This window comes from Myotis yumanensis, unplaced genomic scaffold (genome assembly GCF_028538775.1).
Source record: "Myotis yumanensis isolate MYYU_CA2020_CCGP unplaced genomic scaffold, mMyoYum1.0.hap1 SCAF_10, whole genome shotgun sequence".
NCBI classification, from domain to species: Eukaryota; Metazoa; Chordata; class Mammalia; order Chiroptera; family Vespertilionidae; genus Myotis; species Myotis yumanensis.
The window spans coordinates 3,824,513-3,846,564 of record NW_027223761.1 but is presented as its reverse complement, the minus strand read 5'-3'; the positions used below and the strand labels follow the sequence as shown (position 1 = coordinate 3,846,564).

Genomic DNA, 22,052 nt, shown 5'->3' with positions numbered 1-22,052 from the left:
TGGGAAGGACACCGGGGTCCTGGGGGACTGGATGTGGAGGTGAAGGGACAGGAGGCAGGAACCTTGTCCGGAAACTGTGGGTCACAAAATCCAGGACTGGGTGCCCTGGACAGAGTCATGGGCGGGAGGTGGATGAGGAGGTGAATCAGGAGAAGCGTCCAGGGTGCGTGTGGGCTGCTGGGCACCGGCATGGAATGGGGCAAAGGGCAGCTGAGCCCTGGCCTCAGGTTGGGCCGCCTGGGGTGACGGATGCAGGTGGTTTCTCATTCGCTGAGGTCAGACACAGAGACACAGAAAAGCTGAAAAATTCTCTAATCATGAAGCAGAGGTGCCCTGGGCAGGACACTGAGGAGCAGGGAGAGGTGAGCAAGGCAGGGAGGGAGGGAGGAAAGGGGATGAGGAGGAGACAAGACAGAGAAGACCCCGTGCGGCCACTGCCAGCTGAGTGTCCCTGGGCAAGTCCCTCCGCCTCTGATCCTCAGTTTCCCCAGCTGAGCAAGGGGTGCTGCTTCCTGCCCCTGGGCTGTGGGCGGTGGCAGTCATGCTGGGGAAAGTGCCAGCAGAGCCTGCTGCCTGACTGTGTGAGCCCCCTCTGCCCCCTTCACCCACCCAGCTCCAGAAGCTGGGCAGCCACACTAGGGCCTCCTCAGAGCTCAGTCCCCTTACTAGGCTGTCAGTTCCTGTCCCTCAGGTTGGCATCTCCAAGGGCGGGTGCACCGGGGCTGGGGGGGCAGAGTGTGAGGAGGAGCCTGTGGGCCATGCACAGCCAGGGCCACAGGCATGTGGACACCTGCGGGCAGCGTGTGAGGCAGAAGCTCAGACTCAGCTGCCCTCGTGGCGAGGATGGGCCTGGGCCCAGCCTCCGGGAAGGGGCTTTGCACACAGCAATCCTGTCATCACCCTCCAGACACGTGCACAATACACCCATGTCTGCTCGTCTGCATCCTCGTGTGTGTGCAGGTACACGCAGCACATACAACATACGTGTGCACAAGACACACACACACGCATGCATTACACACACTCTCTGGACAATTCTTCACTCTCCAAAGCACATGTTTCCAGGCTTCCCTCCCTCGGGGCAACCAGATTCCAGGCTCCCAGTTCCCCAAGGGCAACCTCTAACAGCGCCAGAGGCTGAGGGCCTCACCGGGGCCAGAGTCCCCTCCACACGCTCACCAGGCGATGAACATCAGCGTGTACTCCCCGGCCCAGCTGCAGCTCCCAGCCCGGGCCTCTGCAGCTCCCTGACATCTGCCTCAACTTCCTGGCTGTTTCCTTGCAGTTTCGTGAAGAGCCCAAGCCTGGAGACCTGATTGAGATTTCCCGCATTGGCCCCTCACACTGGGCCCTCTATGTGGGCGATGGTTATGTGATCCACCTGGCTCCCCCACGTAAGGGGGGTTGAAAGTACGATTTACCAAAGATTTATTAGCCTAATGACAACAATTCAAAGCCAAATGTCACCCTGGAAACCCGCATGGATTCTCCCTGGGCAGGGCTTGTGCTCACTGTACATCTGTGTCTCTTGGGGGCATCTCAGTGGTCCCTTGGGTCCTGACCCAGCAGGGAAAGAGGTCCGTGGGCCCCAGGGAAGCCAGGCTGCGCCCGCATTGGACGCTCTCCAGCTCCGGCCCATTAGCTGGGCGCACAGACAGATTTCCCTAAACCAGCAGGGTCTCTGGGGGTCCCGGTCTCAGGAAGGGACTGCTTCTCAGTGCTGTGTCCTGTTGCTCAGAGGATGTCACAGAACAGGGCGTCCTGAGAAGGTTTCCTGAACACCCTCCACGGAGCAGCTCTCCCAGGTCACACATCACAGAGAGTCTCACACAGACGCACCCGAGCACCTGGAACCTTGATGGGCCGCAGGGACAGCAGGAACAGGATGACAGCCGGTCAGAGGAGCAGGCAGGCCCCACACTGTGTATCGTCCATGAGAGAAAGGTGCTGGGATGAGACCGCGCACTGGGAGCACAGGGGCTGGTGACCTGCAGAGCAATGGCACCCACACCTCGGACAGCAAGCGTTTGCGTTCTCGCTGGACAGAAACCATCTCATGATCAGAGGAATCTGCTTGTCACTGACCAGGTTCTGTACGCTGTCACCTTCACTGACAGAGTGGAAAACTGTCAGAATGGATGGCAAATAGTAAGCGAAACCCACCTAATGCAGACGACACTTAGGAGGCTGGGAACAGGGAGCGTGAGTGTGAGGACCGGGTCCTGCTGTGTGAGTGCAGGTGGTGTTTCCTCAAGGACGGGTGCTCAGTGCAGCATCAGCCTCAGACTCAGCACATAAAGGGAGCCTGCTGGTTCGCGTGCTCCTTAGTTCCCTCCCCTTAGACAGCAAAACCCGGGCTCCAGGCTCAATGGGATTTGGACGCCACCAGCTGGAAGCGCTGTGTGGGCTCTCCGTTATAACAAAAATACACGCTCTGGACAGGGATGCTGATAATGGGGGAGGCTCTGCGTGAGTGGGGGGTGGGGCACAAGGGAAATCTCTGTACCTTCCTCTCCATTTCTCTATAAACCTAAAATTTCTCTAAAAATTAAATTAAGTCTTTTTAAAAATTAACCTCCTCAGCGTATCCCTCCGCTAGTACCTAGTGTGCCCTGGGCGTGGTCTCTAAAGGGGCGGGTCCCATGCTCTCCTCTTCCCCCCTGGCCTCTGCCACCAGTGGCCCCACTGAATGGCCACTCTCCATGGTGGCAGCACAGCCCCTCACACTCTGACTGGAGACCTGGGGCGTCCCCTCCCCTGGGCTGCGCCCTCCCAGCAGGAGGAAGCTGGGGGCCCCGATCCCCTCGGTGCACAGACACCAGGCGGGGACGAAGCTCAGCTTCAGAAGTTGAAGAACGAGGAGAAGGACTTGTACTTGCTGCCAAGCAGGGCCCTGCTCAGATCCCCAGGTGGAATGTCCGCCTCCATGCAGGTTCTGGGAGGATCCATGCTGGCCTCGCTCCCAGGCTCCCTCTGGGTCAGAGGGCACAGCTGCTCTGTGAGCCCCATACCCAGCGGGTGAGACAGGAGAAGGCTTTCTCGCTTCTCGTTCTAAAGCTCCCCCATAGCCGTGGGAGCCGGGGCATCCGGGGACTCGGGTCTAATGGGAGATGTGACCTCCGGTCTCTAATTCTAGGCAGGAAATCTCCCCTGGGACCAGCTCCAGGCTCCCAGCAGTTCTGGAGGGACCCAAGGGTGGTGCCAGCTCCGCCCCCTCCCCTGGGTGCCCCTGGACCAGGGGTGCCGAACCATGGAGTTTGACTCACCCACAGTCCCCTCCAAGTGAAACTGCCTCTGCCTCCAGGGTCAGGTATAAACCATGTGACTGGCCCCATCAGTCAGAACTGATTGGCTCAGTGTGCTCACCTGACCCAACAGCAGCCAATCAGGAGGCGGAGCTAGGATGCGGTAAGCTGAGCCAATCAGATTCTCTCTCGGGAACTTGGACAGGGAACCCAGGAGCTGCAGGCTCTGAGGAGAGAGGCTGCTGAGCTGATGCAGAAAGAAAGGCCGTGGAATGAGGTGTCAGGGGACCAGCGACGCTGGGGAGATGACGGTACTAATTATTCCAAAACCAAGAGGAGGAGAGAGTGGCAGGAGGAAAGGAGCCTCGGCCACTGGGGCTGCGTCACATTCACGGCCGAGAATCCTCAACACAATTCCAGCCGCTGAGCCCCGGCCCTGGCGGGACAATGGGTCCTGCTCTTGTCCTCACAGGTGTGTCTCCCGCCCCTCACCCGTCCTCGCCCTCCAAGAGGAAACCTGAGAAAAGCAGAGAATGGCCAGGACGCACTCAGGCGGCTGGGGAAGAGCCCATCACTGAGCTCGGCTGCCATGACCACACACCACCGGCTGGGGGCGCAGCACAGACATTCATTTCTCACCGTCCTGGAAGCTGACAAGTTCAAGGCAAAGGTGATGGCAGATGCAGTTCCTGGTGGAGCCTCTTTCTGGCTTGCAAATGGCCACCTTCTCGCTATGTCCTCACACGGAGGAGAGAGAGCTCTGGTCTGTCTTGTAAGGGCGCAGAATCCATCTTCCCCACCCCACACCCTCGCCACCACCTCATGACCTCCCCTGAGCCTAATAACCTCCCAGAGGCCCAGCTCCAAACACCGTCACATTGGGGGTTAGGGCTTCAAGGTGAATGGGGGGAGGGGGTAAGAGGGACACAAGCATTGAGTCCAAGACAGAGCCCAACTGTGTCTTTAATAGCATTCACACCAGCCGTATTTCCCCAATTAAGTCTTCCTGTGCTTTTATAGCTCCTTGAAAAGCAGCCTGAATGGCCTGGCTGGGTGGCTCAGTCATTGATTTTTGATCCACAAACTAAGGGGTCTCTGGTTCAATTCCCAGAGGCTGGATCGCCAGTAGGAAGCGTGCAGGAGGCAGCCACTGATGTCTTTCTATATTTCCTGCGCCTACGTCTCTTTCTAAAAAAAAAAAAAAAAAAAAAAAAAAAAAAAAAAAAAAAAAAAAAAAAAAAATCAATGAAGACATATTTTTTAAAAATTTAGCCTAGGGGAAGAAAATGGTGGAGGTATAGACGGACGTGTCCCATGCCTTGTCCCGAAGCAGATAAGGGTGAGCAGCTGAAATTGGTAACATACAGACCGAATAAGCAGAAGATATTCAGCTGGGAGACAGTTTGCAGCCGGGAAGACAGAGGACTCCCAGAGAAAGGGGACAGTTGGAGACTGGGGCTGAAATCTCTCCCGGAGCACTGGCTCAGCCGCGGAGAATGTGCCATCTTGAGTGGCTGTTATTTATTGGAAGTGTATACATCCAAAGACCTGGCATCCAGAGATCGGCTACTAACCCGGAAACAACGGATCTCAAGAAGCGAGACTATGTGAACTCAGACGCGCCCTGCTTCTCCTCACGGAAATGTCAGATCTCGCCTAAAGGTGCAGTTTGTAATTCAGGTTGGAGAGAGGAACACGCACAGGTGAAATCTGCACCCCACAAAGTCCACGGCCCTTGGGCCAGTGTGATCTGCGAGTGTGGAAGGGCTCCGGCAGGGCTGCTAGCGGAAGGGAATGCTAAAAATAAGCCCATAGCTGGACTGGATGCAAAAAAGCAGCCTTGGATTTTGCCAGTGTGCTGGCTGCTTAGTGCCAGGGGAGAGAGGATGCAAGGAAGAGACAGAGCACAGAGCTGGAAGGTGGAGGGTTTCAAATTCACGCAACTTCTCAGGCTCTTGTTTTCTCTCTTCCCCTTAAATCTTTGCGTTTGATTATTAAACCCAGTGCATGGGATTGCCCAGTTGGGGTCACTGGCAGAGACTGCAGGGGAAAGTTGTTTTTGTGGAACCTGGGAACAGAGCGGGAGTAACCATTAAAGAACAGGCTCTAGGGCAGTCGACTCTCCCAAACCAGTTTTAAGTGCGATAGGGAAAATAAACCCTAAATGCTGGATAGAGAGACTTATAGCCTTGGAGGTCAATCCAGAAACACTGCCACCCAGGAGCTGATCCACAAACTGACTCTTCTGTAAACACAAATAAAGGCAGTCTGGGAAACAAATATGGCCTGCCTTAAAATCAGGACTGTGGTTTACAACATAGAGAACAGTGTATCGCAGGGAAATTTAACACTCTCCTGAATACCTGGCAGGACTAAGGCGTCCCAGAAAGAAGAGTAGAGGACCTGAAGCGCCTTCACTACTGCACATATCTTATTTTTAATTCTTTTTTCACCTTTTAATTAAGAAACTATTTTTTTCTTTTTTCATCACCTGATTTTACCTCTTTAATTACTACATTTTTATTCTTAACCAGTATTATTACTACTACCATTTTGCCATTTTTTAAAAGTGTCATTTTATTTTCTCTTTATTTTATTTTGGAATTTGTGTTCTACTTTCTATTTTCATCGTTCCTTTAGCATCATTTTTCTCTGTCTCAACTTTACCTTTATGCCAAAACTCTCTTCCTCACTTTTCCCCTTTTGTTGTCCTGTTTCTCTTACCCTGTTCCTGCTTTAGATTTTCCCTATTCCTTCTTTATACCCCCTGTCTAAATTTCACCCTACTTATATATCTAATTTCCAATCCCCTGCTCTAAATCCATATACACCTCTCTCTTATCTTTCTTCACTATCCAATTTTTTTTCTCTCTGTCGTTTTGTTATTGTTTTCTTGATTGTTGAGTATATTGGTTTTTTTGTGCTTGTTTGTGAGATTGTTTTTCTTTTTCTTTTTCTGTTGTTTTTTCCCCCTCTGGTTACTTTTGTGCTTCTGTTTTCCCTCACCTCGCTTGATATTAGTGGTTGTTTGTAGTTTGCATTCATCTCCAGGGATCTGTTGCTGGAATTGGTTGGGATTAGTGGCGATTCTATTGGAGTTTTCTCCCCATATAAATAGTCTCTTCCCCTCTTCTATTTCATTCTCTCTCTTTTCTCTCTTACTTTTTTCCCCTCCCTTTTCCAAATTTCATTTTTGCACTCCTTTTTTCTTCTTTTTCTCTTTTTTTTTCTCTTCTTTCTTCCTTATCCCCTAATTCTCTTTGCTCAGGTGGTCACCTTTATTTGGGGTTATTAATATCGTGATTCCATTTGTGTTCAGTGCCTTGTACATTGTGCCTTGTTGTGTTGTATTTTGTGCCTTTAAATCAATGCAGCAGAGAGAGAGAACTACATAACCAAACACCTGGAGGAGAGAGATCATGGTGAAACAAAGAACCAGCCCGCGTATGAAAGAAAAACAGGCATCACCAGAAAAGGAAGTAAACAAAATGGAGACAAGCAACCTGTCAGAAAAAGGATTCAGAGATATGACAATAAGATGGATGAAAAGAATGGAAGACAAATTCAACAATATGTGTAAGAACCAAGAGGAAATGAAGAAAAAGCAAGAAGAAATGAAAAATGACATCACTGCTATAAAGAACTCAATAGAAAGCATCAACAGTAGACTAGAAGAAGCAGAGGACCGCATCAATGAGCTAGAAGACAAGGTAGGAAAAATACCCAAGCAGAGCAGCTTCTAGGAAAAAAAATTAAAAAGCAGGAGGAGAGCCTAAGAGAACTCTGGGACCACACGGAACGAAACAACATCCGAATAATAGGGGTGCCAGAGGGAGAGGAAACTGAGCAAGGAATAGAAAATCTGTTTGAAAAAATAATGACAGAAAACTTCCCTGATATAGGGAAGAAAAAACTCACACAAATCCAAGAAGCTCAGATAGTCCCAAACAAAATGAACCCCAAAAGACTGATGCCAAGGCATATTATAATTAAATTGGCAAACAACAATGACAAAGCAAGAATCTTAAAAGCAGCCAGAGAGAAACAGAAAGTTACCTACAAAGGATCCCCCATCAGACTAACGACTAATTTCTCAACGGAAACACATCAGGCAAGAAGGGAATGGAATGAAATATATAAAGTCATGCAAAGGAAGGGTCTGAATCCAAGAATACTGTACCCAGCAAGGCTATCAATCAAAATTGAGGGTGAAATCAGGAGTTTCACAGACAAAAAAGGACTACGGGAGTTTATTACCACCAAACCAGCAATGCAAGAAATGCTAAAGGGTCTGCTGTAAAAAGAAAAAATAAGAAACGAAGAAGGAACACAGAGGTAAAGAATAAAAATGGTGACAAACAAGTATCTATCAATAATAACTTTAAATGTAAATGGATTAAATGGCCCAATCAAAAGACATAGGGTAACTGAATGCATAAGAAAACATGACCCATATATCTGCTGTCTACAGGAAACCCACCTCAGAAAAAAAGACGCACACAGACTGATGGTGAAGGGATAGAAAAAGGTTTTTCAGGAGAATGGAAGCGGGAAAAAAGCCGAGGTAGCAATACTTATATCTGACAAATTAGATCTCAAAGTGAAGGACATAAAAAGAGATAAGGAAGGCCACTTCATAATACTAAAGGGAGCAATCCAACAAGAAGCAATAACTCTGGTAAACATATACGCACCTAATATAGGAGCACACAAATACATAAGAAATCTTCTGGAGGAGATCAAGGGAGAGATTGACAGCAACACAATCATAGTAGGGGACTTTAACACCCCATTATCACCATTGGACAAATCCTCTACAAAAAATCAGCAAAGAAACATCAATCCTAAATGACACACTAGATCAGGTGGAATTAATTGACATCTTCAGAACATTTCACCCCAAAGCCACAGAATATATATTCTTTTCAAGTGCACATGGGTCATTTTCAAAGATAGACCATATATTGGGTCACAGGCAAAGTCTCTTCAAATTCAAGAAGATTGAAATCATATCAAGCATCTTCTCAGACCACAATGGCATAAAACTGGAAATCAACTACAATAAAAACAATCCAAAAAAATCAAAGACATGGAGACTAAATGGCACGCTATTAAACAATGACTGGAATCAACAAGGATCTACACAAGTATCTAAGGAATTAAGGGAACTAAGGTGGGGATGCTTCAGCTGTTATTACCTAAATTAACTGGGTGGTTCCTAGATTAACTGGGTGGTGCAGTTCTGACCTTTGCTAGGAATTCAAAGGTTACTAGCTTTTGGGGGTCTCTGTCTAAACTCAGCTAGTGAAGACAATGAATGGACTCTGGCAAGTGGCCTTGAAAACTACACAGTTCTATCCAATTAAAAAAATGCACCTGGCATGGCATTGGGCATATCTAGACTCTGGCCTACAAGGTCAGACAGCTAAGTTTATCCTCCTCATTATTCAAGTAGGCTAAAGCAGGCTAGAAAGCAAAGCTATTTTTTTTTAGAATAAGAGGCCATCTAAAGAATAGCAGAGAATTCCAAACAGTAGTTTTACAGAATAGGGGTTTTCCTTCACAGGGTGAACTCAGGAGGCAACAGATTGATGTTTCTCTCTCTCTCACTGCCATTTCTCTCTCTCTCTCTCCACTGTTTCTCTCTCTCTCCCTCTCCCTTCCTCTCTAAAATCAACTTTTTAGACTACAGGCTCCACATGGAAGGTAACCCGCAATTCCAACTTTCACTGCACAGTTGGGCCCCCTTAGTCCGTGCCAGCCCAGCAACTCTAGGCACAGAGCCTAGGGGCAGCAAAGGGCCAGGAGCTGTCACAGTCAGAATGAGGACCCTGCAGGCTGTCGGGGAAGGGACACCAAGTGCTCTGCTGGAAGTGAGGGAACCCCGAGCTGCACCCCCATTTACTGCCTTACCTGGCACCTGATGCCTTTTGGTAGTTGAGGTTCATTCTGATCTGAGGGGAGAAGTTCTGGTCTTCCGGCACATATGGTGACTCCATGGGGGGCAGCACGTCCCCAAGCCCCTGCTGTCCTGTGTGCACATCAGCTCCATCTTCCCAGCCTCCATAGGTCTCCAGCCTGAAAGGCGGGGGCCCAGAGGTGGAAGCCATCCTGGGGGTGGCTGCCCAGTGGGAACCTCTGTGGAGAGAGATATCAGGTGTCCTGCCTGCCTCAGCGCAGGGAGGGGTAGGCGGTCTGCCTGGGTTGCAGACAGAGGGGTTTAGTCGCTGAGTACACCCACCCACAAAAACAAACAAACAAACAAACAAACAATGACTGGGTTACCAGAGAGATCAAAGAAGAAATAAAAAACATCATGGCAACAAACGACAATGAAAACACAACAATCCAAAACCTATGGGACACAGCGAAAGCAGTCTTGAGAGGGAAGTTCATAGCTCTACAAGCCTATTGCAAGAAACAAGAAACACTGAGAATAAATTACCTAACCTTACAACTCAAAGAGTTAGAAAGAGAGCAACAAGAAAAGCCCAGTGTAAGCAGAAGGAAGGAAATAATAAAGATCAAAGCAAAGATAAACGACATAGAGACCAAAAAAACAACACAAAAGATCAACAAAACCAAGAGCTGATTCTTTGAAAGGATAAACAAGATTGATGAACCTCTAGCCAGGCTCACCAAGAAACAAAGAGAGAGGACCCAAATAAACAAAATCAGAAATGATAGAGGCGAAATAACAACAGACCCCACAGAAATGCAAAGGATTGTTAGAAAATACTACGAACAACTCTACTCCAACAAACTAGACAACCTGGAGGAAATGGACATATTCCTAGAAAAATACAACCTTCCAAAACTTAATCAGGAAGAAGCTAAAAATCTCAACAGGCCAATAACTATGGAAGAAATTGAAGCAGTCATCAAAAACCTTCCAGCAAACAAAAGCCCGGGGCCAGACAGCTTTACAGGGGAGTTTTACCAAACATTCAAGGAAGAACTAAAACCTATCCTCCTCAGACTATCCCAAAAATTCAAGAGGAAGGAACACTTCCAAGCTCATTCTATGAAGCCAGCATCACCCTAATACTAAAATCAGATAAAGACAACACAATGAAAAAGAATTACAGGCCAATATCCCTCGTGAACATAGATGCCAAAATCCTCAACAAAATCCTAGCAGATCGGATCCAGCAGTACATCAGAAAGATCATACACCATGACCAAGTAAGATTTATTCCAGGGATGCAAAGATGGTACAATATCCGCAAATCAATAAACGTAATACATCACATAAAAAAATTGAGAGAAAAACACCACATAAACATAACAATTGATGCAGAAAAAGCTTTTGACAAAATTCAACACCCTTTCTTGATAAAAACTCTCAGCAAGGTAGGAATAGAAGGATCATGCCTCAACATAATAAAAGCCATATATGACAAACCCACAGCCAACATCATACTCAATGGGCAAAAACTAAACCATTTCCCCTAAAAACAGGAACAAGACAGGGATGCCCCCTCTCACCACTCCTGTTCAACATAGTACTACAAGTACTAGCAGTTGCGATCAGACAAGAAGAAGAAATAAAAGGCATCTAAATTGGAAAAGAAGAAGTAAAACTGTCCTTATTTGCAGATGACATGATACTGTACATAGAGAACCCTAAAGACTCCATCAAAAAATTATTAGTCTTAATAAATGAATTCGGCAATGTATCAGGTTACAAAATTGATGCCAAGAAATCCATGGCATTTCTTTACACCAATAGTGAACTTACAGAAAGTGAGACTAAAAAAGCAATCCCATTTACCATTGCACCAGAAAAATTAAGATACCTAGGAATAAACTTAACTAAGGAGATAAAAGACTTATATGCGAAAAACTACAGGACACTGAAAAAAGAGACAGAGGAAGACATAAGCAGGTGGAAGAACATACTGTGTTCATGGATTGGTAGAATCATGATCATCAAAATGTCCATACTATCCAAAGCAATCTATAGATTCAATGCAATCCAAATTAAATTACCAACGGCATATTTCACAGATCTAAAATGAACATTCCAAAAATTCATCTGGAATAAAAAAAGACCTCAAATAGCTGCAGCAATCCTGAGAAAGAAGAACAAAGTAGGTGGGATCTCAATACCAGATATCAAACTGTATTACAAAGCCATTGTTCTTAAAAGAGCTTGGTACTGGCACAAGAACAACATATAGATCAATGGAATAGAATAAAGACCCCAGAAATGGAGCCAAATCACTGTGCCCAATTAATATTCAACAAAGGAGGCAAGAGTGGAGTCAAGACAGTCTCTTCAATAAATGGTGTTGGGAAAATTGGACAGATACATGCAAAAAGATGAAATTAGACCACCAACTCACACCATATACAAAAATAAACTCAAAATGGATAAAAGACTTAAACATAAGACGGGAAACCATAAAATTACTAGAGGAATCCACAGGCAGCGAAATCGCAAACATATGCCGAACGAATTTCTTCTCTGGTAATGTTCCGAGGGCAATGGAAACTAAAGAGAAAATAAACAAATGGGACTACATCAAAATAAAAAGCTTTTGCACAGCAAAGGAAACCATCAACAAAACAACAAAAAGACCCACTGCATGGGAGAACATATTTGCCAATGATATCACCAATAAGGGTTTAATCTCCAACATTTACAGGGAACTCATGAAACTTAACAATAGGAAGATAAACAATCCAATCAAAAAATGCACAATGGACCTAGATAGACACTTTTCCAAAGAGGGCATACAGAAGGCCAAAAGACATTTGAAAACATGCTCAAAGTAACTAATTATATGAGGCTGTAAATCAAAACAACAATTCGGTATCATCTCACACCTGTCAGAATGGCTATCATCAACAAATCAACAAACAACAAGTGTTGGAGAGGATGTGGCGAAAAAGGAACCCTTCTGCACTGCTGGTGGGAGTGCAGGCCGGTGTAGCCACTGTGGAGAACAGTATGGAGCTTCCTCAAAAAACTAAAAATGGAACTCCCATTTGACCCAGTGATCCCACTTCTAGGAATATATCCCAAGAAACCAGAAACACCAATCAGAAAGGATATATGCACCCCTATGTTCATAGCAGCACAATTCACCATAGCTAAGATTTGGAAACAGCCTAAGTGCCTACCAGCAGATGAGTGGATTAGAAAACTGTGGTACATCTACACGATGGAATACTATGCTGCTGTAAAAAAGAAGGAACTCTTGCCTTTTGCAACAGCATGGATGGAACTGGAGAGCATTATGCTAAGTGAAATAAGCCAGTCAGAGAAAGATAAATACCACATGATCTCACTCATTTGTGGATTATAGAGAACAACATAGACTGATGAACAGGGACAGATCCAAAGACAGAGAAATAGCGATCAGACTATCAATCCCCAGAGGGAAAGTAGGGGAGGGAGGGGGTAAGGGGAAGAGATCAACCAAAGGACTTGTATGCATGCATATAAGCCAAACCAATGGACACAGACAACAGGGGGATGAGAACATGAGGGGGGTGGGGGGAGGATGGGAGTTAAGGACATATTTGTAATACCTTAACTAATAAAGAATTAAAAAAAATTTAGCCTAAATGAGTATAAAACAGAGTGAAATCAATAAACCCAACCCTACCCCTTCTGGGTAAGTAAGTCCTCTCCATACTAACCGGCTGCTGCTGGGATGATTCCTTGACCTCTCTGTACTTCCTGCTTGCTCGCCTGTGTCCTTCAGGGACCCAACGAGGGCCGAGACGGCCAGGCCCAGGCCCAGGCCTACTGACAAACCAGGTAAATAGCAGAATGCCATGCGGAGCATCATGCCGCCAGCCATCATGCTGCCAGCCAGGACCGCTTCGTTGACCTGCAGCACAAGAGACGGGCGTCACACTCCTCGTCAGGGGCCTGGCCACAGACACACCCACCAAGAATCTTCACTCAGGAGAGACCCGGGTCCCCTCAACGGAACCATAGAAGGAGCGGGTGTTTGCAGGGCAACAGGCCACCAGGAGAGCAGAGAAGAGGCAGGGAGAGAACGGGTGGGGGAAGGAGCTGTGGGTGTGAGGGAGACAGCGGCCCTGTAGGTGCTGAAAGGCTCAGAAAGCCACAGGGGGGTGCCGGGGGAAGGACACAGGCAGTGCCCGGACGATCTAGGTTAGGGCTGGCCACTGGGAGCCTGAAGCAAGTGCAGAGTTGGGGAAACACCCGTGTGAGCTCTCACAACCCAGGGCTGGGCCAGGATGGTTCTGGGCAGCCCAGGAGCTGAGCCCGGCCCAGGCACAGCGTGGGCGCTGGTGGGGGAGCTGCTTATCCCATGTCGTGACTGGGCAGCGGCTTCTGGAGTGAGATCACCTGCTTCTGTGCTGACCGGGGAGGGTTCTGGACAAGGAAGCGGACACTCGGACAGCAGGGATGAGGCGGTGGAGACACCAGGATGGTCCCTCAGGGTCGTGAACTATGCAACGCCGTGTGAGCCACCCCTACCCACAGCGCTGTGCTGGGGAAGCCGGCGAAGACCCCGAGAGCGGCTGCTTTCCAGGCGTCAACACTGGGCAGGACTCCCCAGGCTCTCAATTGTCTCAATCTGCCCCCAGACCCTACTGATACCCGTGTTAGATGCCCACTGTACAGAGGAGAAGACTGAGGAGGGACAGCGGGAAGAACTCCCCAAAGCCACCCCACACCCAGTGCCAGGGACCAGGACGCCTGGTGTCCTAACAAGCCCACCTAAGCCTCCTCCCCCGAAGGAAAAATACTCAACACAGAGCACATAGCAGGTTTCTGTGGAAGACCGTGACTTGGCGCCACGTGAGCGGCTGGAGAAGGAGAGCCCGCACCGCCCACTTCATTCAGAGACACTCAGACTCGCTCCCACGTGTCAGCGATAAACAGACTTTCCTCAGCTCCGCTCTGACTGGCACAGAGGTGCCTGGTGTTTTAAAGGGTGCGCACAGGAGGGGGACAGTGAGGGCTCAGGAGCTCGTGAAATGGGAATTTGCAAAGGGCCGGTCAGCATCGGTGCGGTTGGGCCCGGTGTCTGCCAGCTGGACGGATGGAGCCAGGCTCCCAGGCTCCCACGGGAGTGGAGGCAGAGGCCCGGCCCTCCTGACACTGCATCTCTCTACATGTTTTTTGTTAAGAATAGTTTATTGATTTTGAGAGAGGGGGAGGGAGAGGGAGAGAGAGAAGCATCCATGTGAGAGCACATCCATGGGCTGCCTCCTGCTCACACCCCTGTGGGGTCAAGCCCGCAACGCCTGAGCCTGACCAGGAACTGAACTGGCGACCTCTTGGTGCGCAGGGTGATGCCCAACCAGCGGAGCTACGCAGCCAGGATGGACCACGACATTTCCAATGACTGGACCTTGAGTGCTCAAGGACCAATAAGTGCCCAGGTCCTTGAGAGCCACACTCCTGAGCTGCAGGCCACACATGCCCGTCCTGGGCAGAGGGGGTTCCCAGTGGCAGCCCCTGACAGTAAGCGCTCTGAGAGGCGCTCAGGGCCCGGCTCAGAGGTTGGCTGGACAGTCCCTTCTCCTGGCAGCCTTCCGCTTCTCCCGCAGGCATTTCAGGGGCTGGGGCCGGCCTAGGGGCGCCCACTCATTTATGGAGGCAGATGAAAGGAGTCTCTGTAGACACAGAGTCAGGGAGCAGGAAGGAGTAAGAGGGAGACAGACAGGCAAGGCTGAGTTCCTGGCTGTGGAGGAGCTCAGAAGAGAGGCGCCAGGGACAAGCTGCTCAGGGGAAGAGACCTCCCCCCAGTCGCTCGGGAGCACAGCAGACAGCCAACCACCCCTGAAACGCTGGGGTCTCCCAGATTGGACCTCGGGGGTTCAGCACAGATGCATGATGGGCAGCCCAGACCTCAGGCTGCCACGCCTCCCACCTCAGCTCAAAGGGGGGAGACCCCACAGCAGGGTCCCCGCGGGCACCAGGGAGCAGTTCCCAGTGGGTTCCCTGCCCCGCCCCTTTCACCACAGCCTTTCTCCCCTCACAGAAGAGGAGTGTTGTCCTCACCCACCGGGATCTGCAGCCTTGGACGAGGCGCAAGGTTCCAGCGAGGATGGGGCACCCACTGCTCCCAGACAGACCGGCCGTGGGAAGAACCAGGAGACCACATCCCCCCTGGGAGGCTCCCTCCACCTCTGTTACTTTAGATGGGAATTCTGGCCCCAGACAGTTGCCATGGAAACGTGCTGTAATGTATTCATTTGAGTTGTGGGGAAGGGGAATCCAGCTTTTTTCCTAAAAGAAGTGAAGTCTGGCCCTAGCTGGTTTGGCTCAGTGGATACAGTGGAAAGAAGGGTTCCAGGTTCGATTCAAGTCAAGGGCATGTACCTCAGTTGCAAGCTCATCCTCGGCCCTAGATGGGGCTCAGGGGGGAGGCAACTAATTAATATGCCTCGCTCACATCAATGTTTCTCTCTCTGTGTCTCTCCCCTCCCTTCCACTCTCTAAAAATCAATAGAAAAATATCCTTGGATGAGGACTAACAATAAATAAATATAAATAAATGAATGAAATTAGGTCTGCTTTGGCTGACTGGTTGGCAGGAATGCCTGCTCTGTGTATTCAAATGACATGCAGGCATTTTCCATTAACTGCGTGAGCTAACTGTGCAACGCCAAGGACGTGAAGAAAATACACATATGTACCACGTACCAAAAATGCCATCCTCTGAACTCTTTAGTATCTATAAACTTTTTAAATGTTTGATGTCAGCTAAGAATGTGTGAGGGGTATGTAGTTTTTCAGATTATCTGAGACCAGGAGTCAGCAAACTATGGCACAGGGGCCCAAGCCAGCCCCCTGCCAGGTCTGATCACATGATTGAGGAAGGCCTGCGGACTGAGGGTCCCAGGTTTGATTCCAGTCAAGGACATGTACCTTGGATGCAGGCACAGCCCCGGTAGGGAGTGTGCTGGAGACAGCTGATCGATGTTTCTCTCTCATCAATGTTTCTAACTCTCTATCCCTTTCCCTTCCTCTCTGAAATCAATGAAATAGATTTCTTTTAAAAAAGAAATCAGATTCAGCTCGAATGTTGCCTCTTCTGTGATGCCTCCTAGATCAGGCACCTGGGTTCAAATCCCACCTCTGCACGTGGCTGTCAGGTGCTAGAGACTCGATGCCTAGTGGTGGAATGAGTTTGGGTGAGCGAGGAAAGCACCATGAGCCTCAGTTTCCCCATCTGTGAAGTGGGGATAAAACAACTCTCCTCTGGAGCTATGGGAGGGGCCAGGGGTGACTGTCATGGCTGCAACATCACCCCCTACCTCATGGTCTGCACAGCGACTGGCACTTCTCCCCAGTCTCATCCCTACCCCGACTGTCACTCCCTCGGGGCATGGATTATGTCCCTGCTATTTTGTGGCCTTCATGCCTCCACCCCCGCCCACATGATGCCCAGCCACTGTCAGCGGAGGGAAAGGTCTGGTTCCTGGGGACAGGGACACGGGCTGAGGACGCACCTGGTCGCTGCGGGAGACTCCGTAGCGCAGCTCGTTCACAAAGTGCTCACAGTTGTCGCTGGTCACCTTGTAGACCATCTCCTGCCCCACCTTCTCCTCCGCGCGGCGCACAATATCGCTGGGAGGCAGCGGTGGGTACTTCTGGTCATGCTTGTTATTGACACGCTACGTGTGTTTCCCGGCAACAAAATAAAGCAGCTCCTTCTTCACTATGGCCTTGTCTATCAGGGCGCACATGAGGCTGGCTGACCCCGCTCCCCCGATTTCACCTGTGGTTCCCAAAGAGGAAAGAGGCCGATGGTCAGGGCTGAGAGCGGGCAAGCAGGCAGCCCCACTGCACTGGGCTTCATCAGTGAGGATGAGCTGGGGAAAGGCCGGCCCACCTGCCTGGCTTCAACCTCAAACACAGGCCGACCCCCGCCTGGGTGCCCTTGGAGAAGTCACAGATGCCCCTGGACTCTGACTCCTCATTTCTAAAGCCAAGGATGTGGATTCTTCTAAAGGCCCCTGTGGGCTCAGATGTCCCTGAAAGATGCAGGAGGGGCAGAGGGTACAGGGCACAGACCCCAGGTGCAGCCCCAGCCAGAGCGGGGTGGGCCCTCAGCGGCCAGGGTGACATGTTTTCAATAGTAGGAAAGGAGGCTGCTGAGCAAGCCCAGGCCTGACCTGCCAACCCAGAGCCCCACCCACCGTGTGGCCTCAGGCCAGTCCCTTCTCCTCTCAGGGGCTTTCATCACTTACAGATGGAAGGGCCTGGGTCAGGTGGTGGCCACCCTCTCCCAGCTCTGAATTCTCAGATTGGCCCCTAACAGGACGCCCGCCTCCTGCCTCACCCCGGCTTCTGGGAAAGCTGACAGGAGAAGGTGAGTGATGGGCCCTGGAGCCCTCAGGGAGGGGCCAGTGGACCTGCCGGATGGAGCTGGGCTCACAGAAAGCCTGTTGGTATGACGTCAACCTCTGAACAGCCAGCTCATCCAATGACCAGCTTCTGCATTCACTGACTGTGTGTGTGTGTGTGTGTGTGTGTGTGTACACTTTAGTTCACCAGTTCTTATTTTCTTTTTAAAAGGGCATTTGACCCTGGCCAGTGTGGATCAGTTGGCTTGAGCATCATCAGGTTCACAGAGAGGGTGAGAGAGAGAAATATCTCACACTGATGTTTCTCTCCCCACTCCCACTTCTCTAAAAATCAATGGAAAAAATATCCTCAGATGAGGATTACAAAAAAATAAAATAGTAAGTTATTCCTCAATAAGCTTAATTTTTTAAAGCCTGCGTTTGGCTTTCAAATTCACATGTGTATGCACACACCTCCATACAGCTGTTTGTAACGGTGGCACCGTCTGCCATGAAATTCAGGCACTGATTATATTTGGCCAATTTCCTGCTGTTGGTGGTTCCCAGGCTTTCAGCCTTTGCTTTAATGCCACGAAGCTCTGGGAGGGAAGGGAAGTTGGCCCAGCACCCTCCAGACCCTGCCTGAGCTCCCCCGTGCTGTCCTGCATCCCACTATGCATGACTGGGAGGTGGGTTCTCATTGCTCTACAGAGGGTGCAGCTGAACTTAGGGGGCAAGTCACACGGGCAAGTCACAGGTCGGCAAGCGGAGGCCTCAGGACCCCAAACGGGTGCTGCTAAGTGGGAGGCCCTCGCTCCTTCCATGCCTCGGAGCCAGCTGTACGCTGTGTCCTACTCATCTGCCCCCAGAACATGGAGCACAAAAAGGGGTGCTTCCCTGGGACAGTGGGTTGGCTGGAAGTGAACCCCAGTATCACCTGGAACAAAGACCAACAATCCGTCCTTCACGAACTCACTGCTGAGGAAGAGGAGCGGCTGCAGACCTACCAGGGAACATCATGCAGCCAATGGCCAGGGAGAGCCCACCATCCAGGCACTGGGTGAGAACAGCACACGAGTGTGCAGCCGCTAACACTCCCACCTCTGCCCTGAGCTTCAGCAGAGAACCAGCCTCACCTGTAGACGTCAGGTGCACCACGTAGCCATGCCCCACGTAGAGGGCCCAGTGTGCGTAACCAGGGCGGAAAATCTCAATCAGGTCTCCAGGTTTCAGTTTGGCCTGTGACTGAAAACCAGAGACAGGCTGAGGTTAGTCCTCACAGGGAACATTCTAGAACCTGACCTGTGAGGAGCCCCAGCCCAGCCTGCAAGCGCCCTCTGATCATTTCCTTCAGGAAATGGAAGAGGGCGCTCTCCTCCCACAGACGCAAAGTCCCTCCTTTACTGGGGCTGCTGAACTGGAAGTGAGCTCTTTAGGGGACAAAGAAGAGATGGACAGGGTGTCCGGAGGGGAGGTGTGGGCAGGTGTGCAGCACGGGGGTGTGGCCGAGACATGGGTGTGCAGACACGGGCATGAGCACATCTTATGCCAGAGCATGTTGGTGTCAGTGAGTGAGTATATGACGCCCAGGAAGTCTCAAATGCGTCATCAAGGGCCCCCACTTTTCGCAGGGCCTGAGTGATTCTGAGTGATAGAGCCCTGACCAGCACAGCCAGACACGGTGCTCAACGGGGCCCACATTTCATATCCATCACTCCTTTGACCACAAACTGTCATTACCCCATTTGACAGATGAGAAGACTGAGTCTCAGGAAGGTTAGGTAACATGCAAAGATCCTTACCCAGTGAATAGAAGAGAAAGATCGAAACCTAGGTCTGCATGTTACCAACGCTGCACCCTTAAAATCCCAGACCATCCCAGGCAGACCGGGGCAGCTGAAGTTTGGGCTCCAGGCCAAAACCCAGCTGGGGACCCCAGGGTGTGAGTGGAGTTGGTGGCAGGGCAGTGCCCTAGTAGATGGAGCTCCAAGCATGAGCAGGAAGTATGTTGCCCTCATCCCACTGGTAATGCGAAACACGCCTGTATCACACAAGTTCTATTTTAGGATCTCTCCGAGGTCAGCCAGCACCTCTCCTCCCTGACTCAGGTGAGCGGGGTCACAAGGGCCCCGAGCACCATGACCAGGGTGGGTGGCTGTTGCTGGGTGAAGTGAGGGTGGCTGCCAACCGGAAGTCTGCTGGGGAGACATGGTTGAGAGAAAAGCTTTTCACTACTGGCATCATAGGTCCACTTGACCAAAGATGGAACAATTTGATCATCAAAAAGAAACACATCAGATATGTGAACAATGATATCAACCCTATATAATAAAAGCCTAATATGCTAAGTGTCTGGCTGTCCAGTCATCCCTTCAACCAATCAAAGCATATGTTAATGATATGCGAAGGCCCCTCAACTGCTCGCTATGACATGCACTGATCACCAAGGGGCAGACAGTCGAATGGTAGACCAGTCCCTATGACATGCACTGACCACCAGGGGGAAGATGCTTCAACTGGTAGGTAAGCTTGCTGCTGGGGTCTGGCTCTTGGGGACTGAGGGAGATAAGCCAGACACACCCTGGAGCCCTCGAATGGCCCCTCCCCAGCTGGCGAACTGACCACATCCCTTCCTGGCCCCAATTGTGTACCAGTGGGTCCCTCAGCCTGGCCTGCATCCTCTCACAATCCAAGACCCCTCGGGGGATGTCGGAGAGCCAGTTTTGTCCTGATCCCGCAGGGAAGGCCAAGGAACCCAACTGGTGCACGAATTCATGCACCAGGGTCTAGTGTGTTCATAATGACATTTTTAGAAATGCATTCGTTACCTTTGGAGGATACAAAAGAATCACCATATTATTTCAAAAGCTGGTAAATAAAGGAAAAGATTCAAGCATTTCCTAAGTGAACTGTACTCAGACAACCAAGTTAAGAATGACAGCAAAACCCAAAGCCACAAAACAAAACTTAAAAGGTGGATACACGTCTATATGCAAAGGACTAGAAAACATCTGGCAGGACACGTACCGAGCCACACAGAGGAGGGACTGTGTGCGGGGGGCGGTGCAGGGGACTTTAGCCTCAATGTTAGGTTTCCATTTGGGTTTGGGGAGGGGGAGGGGGGCAGTTAATAAGGAAAATGTGCTCACATACTTGAAGCAGAGATTAAATAAAAGCCTTTTGCATGGTGTCAGGATGCAGTGAGCATTTGGAAATGTGACTGTTACGGAGCCAGAAGGAAGGAGCAACGTATGGAAGGGGAAGAGAGGGATGGAAAGAAAAGCAGAGGGAACGGGTGAGCTTCTTGGAGGTGAAGGATGGATAAGAACCCTTCCTGCAGTCCCTGCCTCGGCCCCACACCGCTGGGAGCCATTTTCCCGTCCCTCCCTCCCAGCTCATCGCAGCCACGCAGGACAGTGTGACTGAGGAGGTGGGACTGGGCAGTGGGCAGAGGCTGCCCCCACCATGAGCCCACCATTCCTGCCTCCTTAAGAAGGCTCTGGGGAGCCCTCCCGTCCCGGGTAGTGGACCCTCAGGCCTCAGCAGGCGCCCGTGCCCCTCGGTGCCAGAGCTGCAGCCCAGCAAGGAGACCCACATCATCACCACTAACAGGATTGCGGTGTTTGAAATAAAAGCTTTCTGGGGACTTACCGGAGCCATCCTTCTGTGCAGGGGTGTCTGTGCTGCTGCCTCGGGCCCAGCCTTCTATGATCAAGAGTTTCGTTTTCCCTCTGACCCAGCCCAGGAAGACAAAAACTTCTGACGCTCGTGTCCTGGTTGCACTGGCTCAGTGTGGCTCCCACCCAACTTCCTGCCTTCGTCCCCCTCAAGGCCTCCGCTGTGGGTGTGACCAGCACGTGAGTGGTTCCTGGCACTGAAACACCCTGAAGAGAGGTGAGGTCTCTGTTCTCCCTGAGGTGTGTACGTTGTGCTTTTTCAAGCAATTGGCCCATTTCACCCAGAATGTCAAGTGTGAGTAACGCTGTGCACAGGACCCCTGGGAGCCCCGGTGCCCGCAGGCTCTGTAGTAACAGCCCCGCCTCCCTTCCCAATCCTGGTAATCAGCATCTTCTCTCTTTTCCTTTGTCATCCTTTAATGAACGAGTTTGTTGACATAATCGATGTTTTCAAAGACCCAGCTTTTGTTTGTTCGATTTTCTCTGTTCTGTCTGTGTTTTCAGTTTCACTGGCTTCTGGGCTCTGTTATTTCCTTCCTTGCACTGGCCTTGGTTTTCTCCTCCCCTTTCCTGTTTCTTGAGATGGAGCTGGAATAGTAATTGGAGACTTCCTCTTCCCCCATGTGAGCAGTGAGCATTCACATTTCACGTTCACTGCTCCTGTACCTGCATCGCATGGATTTTTATCTATTGTCTATTTATTTGTGTGTATTAACTTACTCACCTCAATTTAACACTTTTTTTAGGGTTCAGGATTGGTTCTCACAGGGGTTATTTAGAAACATGTTGTTTTCTATTTGTCCTAAGATTTCTCTATTCCCTTCTTTTTCTACTTCTGCTT

General features: G+C 50.1%; 1 long non-coding RNA gene and 1 pseudogene across 2 annotated transcripts; both read right to left on the bottom strand.

Annotated features, from left to right (window-relative positions):
• Positions 1-733: 733 nt before the first annotated feature.
• On the bottom strand, positions 734-12,986 carry LOC139018669 (uncharacterized). Of its 2 annotated transcripts, XR_011472930.1 has the most exons (4): positions 12,897-12,986; positions 3,885-4,433; positions 3,367-3,471; positions 734-2,105 (listed from the first exon to the last, which is right to left on the bottom strand). It is a non-coding gene; the product is annotated as an uncharacterized lncRNA (long non-coding RNA). The 2 variants fall into 2 exon arrangements; XR_011472929.1 differs by having other exon boundaries at positions 3,367-4,433.
• A 2-nt stretch (positions 12,987-12,988) lies between these two features.
• LOC139017671 (phospholipase A and acyltransferase 3-like) lies at positions 12,989-21,707 on the bottom strand (annotated as a pseudogene).
• Positions 21,708-22,052: the final 345 nt, after the last annotated feature.